This window comes from Hipposideros armiger, unplaced genomic scaffold, assembly GCF_001890085.2.
Source record: "Hipposideros armiger isolate ML-2016 unplaced genomic scaffold, ASM189008v1 scaffold_1526, whole genome shotgun sequence".
In the NCBI taxonomy this organism is placed as follows: Eukaryota; Metazoa; Chordata; class Mammalia; order Chiroptera; family Hipposideridae; genus Hipposideros; species Hipposideros armiger.
Genome location: NW_017732876.1, coordinates 97,036 through 101,870, shown reverse-complemented (window position 1 = coordinate 101,870; position 4,835 = coordinate 97,036).

Sequence of the window (4,835 nt, the reverse complement as noted above, 5' to 3'; positions counted from 1 at the left end):
AAACAGTGAGGACATTTTAACTAAATTCTGATTGAATCTTTTAAACAAGAAGAATGAGATGACAAGTAGGATCCTAAGAAGCCAATGAGAGAAGAATTAAATTACAATAGTCTCCCCTTATCTACGAGTGATAAGCTCCAAGACCCCCAGTCGATACCTGATGCCACAGAGAGTACCAAACCCTATATACGCTGTTTTCCCTATACATACATACCTATGATAAAGTTTAATTTATAAATTAGGCACAGGAAGAGATTAACAATAACTAACAATACAAAAGAGCAATTATAATGATATACTGTAATAGAAGTTATATGAATGTGGTCTGTCTCTCTCAAAATATCTTATTATACTGCGCTCTCCCTTCTTGTGATGGTGTGAGATGATACAATGCCTACTTGATGAAATGAAGTGAGGTGAGTGACGTAGGGATTGTGACATAGTGTTAGGGTGACTTGAACACAAGCACTGTGATACCAGGACAGTCGATCTGATAACCAAGACGGCTACAAGGTGGCTAATGGGCAGGGAGCATATACAGGGTTAGATGTGCTGAACAAAGGGTTGATTTATGTCCCAGGCGGCATGGAGGTGGATGGCGTTACTCAGAATGGTGCAAAATTTAAAACTTCTGAATTGTTTATTGCTGGAATTTTCCACTTAATATTTTCGGACGTCAGTTGACCATGGGTAGCTGAAACTGTGGAAAGCAAAACTGTACATAAGGGGGACTGCTGTATTACATGTCTTTACTTAAGAAAACCATAAAGGGACTTGGTTGGAAAACTCTTCTGACTGATGACTATCTTTTAGTATGCTGAACCTTTCATTTGCTTCCCTGTAGGAATAACCTAGAAATTAATTTGGACACCTGCTCCTTCATTTTCTTAATGTCCCTTTATATAACATTCTCCTTGAGAGAATATTTGCACATCTGCAAGTTTGAACTGCAGTTTCCAGGGAAGAAAGTGATCTCATACTCTCTTTGATCCCAAGTCCCTTGGAAAGAATTCATTCATGTAACTTGGCTCATGTGTCCACTTGTAAACCAATTAACCATGCCCAAGGGGGGAAAGGGGTCATAGTCATAAAAAGTATGACTGTCTGTGGATTCAGTCCTTGTGACTGGCCTTCCAGCTTCCCTGTTGGCTCTTTCTAAAGGACTTTATCTCAGATGCTCTTTTCTGTTTCATACTACAGTGACTGCTACAAGTGATGTAAACAGCCTTAGATGTGACTGCCAGAGATCTAGCAATTGCTTGATACCATTAGTATAACGACACACCCATTCCTTATGATGAACAATTTTTAAAAATACCTTAAAACATTTAATATACTTAGAAAATATCAAAACTGGAACAAATGGTCCCATATACTTATTCATTCATTCAGTCAGTCAGTCACTTATTCATTACTCACTTGTTTATGCATTCATTCAGCAAGTATTCATTGAGCATTTTAAATATACCAGACACTGAGCTAGGTGTGTTGATTCCTGTGAATATACAGAAAATGTAACCCCATTTTCATGATAATTACCACAAGATCAATGTATCTCACTCATTTTGAAATTCTAAGTCCTAATTTTAGAGAAATGGCTAGGAACATAGGCTAACAGCTCAGTTATTCTTGTGAAATAGTCATTTGGAACAACTTTTTAATAAATTAATTTGGAAAAAATATATCGAGTCATAAAAATGTTTTCATAATTGACCTAGTGATTTGTACTTAAAGATTTATTCTAAGTGAAAAATGCTCAGAAGATATTTATTGTACCATGATATATTTATTATAAAAACCTGGAAACCACCTGACTGTATAAAAATAAGGGAATTGTTAAGAAAATTGTGATATATCAATTAAATGAAATATTATGTACTTATTAAAATTATGTATATGAGTATGGGTAATGTTTCTGTTAAGTGACAAAACCAGAATATAAACAGATCAAATTAATATGATAGATATTATTTAAAATTTGATATATAGCACAACTGAAAGGCAAACAAAAATAGTCATGTTTACCATTAATATGTTCAATCATAATATGTTTAATCATATTGTCCCCTTAAGTGATATTTTATAAAACATAAAACCAAATAATATGTAAGTTTCAGGTATATTAATTCTGATTTTCCACATTTTTACAAAATCACAACAAATTTTTCTTGGTGGTGATAATGCAATTAACCACTATATTCTTAGAACAACACAAGCTGCAATAACAAATTTGTCCCAAGCTTTTATATTAGCTCAAGTACAGTAGAAGTTTATTTGTTGCTCACGTAACAGCCCATCTGGGGCTTAGCCTGACGCCTGCCTGCCATTTTTAAGAGTTTCAAGATTGCTTTGGTGGTTGCCATCAGTTAGCCATAAAGAGACCATGGGGGAATCACATGGAGAGCATTTCTATGAACCAATTCTCACTCATTAATTCTGCTCATATTCCACTGGCTAAAACTCAGGCATTTGTCCATATCTGATGATTGCAAAGGAGACTGTCAAAATGTAGATTCACTGTGTGGCTAAGAAGAAGAGAAAAATCACTTTATTGAAGATCTAGCAGTGTCTACCCAAACCCAAAGTTTATTTGGCTCCTGATAATGGTTCTCTTACAGCGTTCCCTGATACATATATGTGAAGTAATCAGTTGTGAGCTGAATTGCAATAAGAGCTAGCACTTCAAGAGAACCTACTCTTTGCCATTGGTATATGCCATATATATTGAAAATGTATGTCCATTCAAAAACCTGGACACCAATGTTTATATCAGTTATATTCATAATTGCTAAAATATAGAAGCAATTAAAATGTCCTTCAGTAGGTGAATGATGAACAAACTCTGGTGCCTTCATAAATGGAATATTATTTAGCAATACAAAGAACTGAGCTATCAAGCCATGAAATGACATGGAGGAAACTTAAATGTATTTTGCTAAGTGAAAGAAACCAATCTGAAAAGGCTACATGCTATAAAATGCCAACTACATGACATTCTGGAAAAATCAAAACTATGGAGACAGTAACGAGCTTAGCAGTTGCTAGGAGTTTGAGGGAAGGAGGGACGGATACGTAGTTGGAATACATGTTTATTCCATGTTTAGATGTTTAGGGCAGTGAAACGATTCTGTATGATACTGTCATAGTGGATACATGTCATTATACATTTGCCAAATCCCATAGATTAAACACAAACTGTGCACTTTAGTTAATAATAAATAATGTAACAATAGTGGCTCATCAACTGGAAGAAATATCTGATGTTAATGTAAGAAGTTAATAACGGGAACCTGTGTATGAGAGGGAAGGGATAAGAGTATACGGGAATTAACTCTACTGTCTGCTCAATTTTTATGTAAACCTAAACAGCTCTTAAAAATTAACTCTATTCATTTCACTTTTAAATATGTAATGAAAATAGGTTGATTCTTATAAGCTGAGTCTGTTTCTTAAAAAGTTTCAATTAAATGTTTCCCACAGTCCATTTTATATTTTCTTCAGTAGGCAGTATTTTCTCCCCACATTTGAGCAAATTCTGTAGAGAATGAATAAAAAGGATGCTACTTCAGTCACCAGAAGATGCCCCTTGAAACTTGAAAAGGTAATCTTGGAAAATTAAAGTGGAGTTATTATATTTTATATGGAGCAAACTCAAAATGTAAGTTAAAATTAAAATTTTGAGGTAACATAAATTTATGAGTTTACTATCTAGGAAATTAAGAGAAAATCCCCAAAGAATTTAGCACTAGTTGTACAGAACTGAAGCGAAATCAAATCTGTTAAATGATAACGTGGCTATAAACACAACACTAAGATTTGATGCAGCAGTATTATCTGTACTCTTTTAAAAAAAGTCGTATTTTGGAAGACTCTGCCTTTATTAATGCTAAAATTGGGTCCAAAATAGACCTCATTTGCTGATGCTTGTAATTAAAGTGTGGGATTTCTGTTGAGCTAATTAATGAGATTTGGGTGAATTTCTCTATTGTAGATTTTCTCACTCATGAAGAGTGTAGGAAGGAAAATCTGATTTTTCTGAATAATGCATTTGGCACCGATATTTTAATATCTTACAACGCAATAACATTATGTCTATTTAGGGACATTCTGGCTGTATTGTTTGAAAGGGTTGCCCTCTCCTCAATTCTAAGGTCAAGTTTAACTGCCTGTATTAAGGACTTGCAGATTGTTTCCATTCTTGTTGGGAACCCTCTGACTTTATCTTTTTTCATGCGCATTTTTAACTTGATCCTTCAGTTTCTAAACTCCTCCAGGGCTGTTTCTTATGTGCTTCTGTGGCTCAACTATGTAAGTCACAGTATGTGTTTTAAAAATATATGTTGTTGCTAATGACAGTATTCAAAATTGTTTTTTCAAATGTTTGAATCCTAAGAACTATATCCTCAAAGTATTTTAAGTGTTATTACCATTCAAGGAAATGAAGTTTTTGATTTACTGAATAATCCTGGCATCTGTATGGCATTGAGACTTCAGGATGCCAGCTTCTCTGCCAACTAGTTTCTTAAGGTTAAATTTTAACTAAATTGTAATGGGTCACATTAATATGTGGAATTGAGAGGCTGAGGAATAACAATCAGAATCCCAAGAAATTTCTCTTGAAATTGAATTCTCATATTTAATCCATTTTCACGTTGATGATGATTTGATAATGTCACCATTTATTTGCGCTTGCTAGGAATGAAACAGTATGCTACTGGATTATATTTGTTGCACGCTATTAATATTATATAACAATCACTATATAAAGGTAACTTTTAACTTTTAATGGCTTCCTCTTTTACTTAGAATTAAATCTAAACCCCTCGCCATGATCT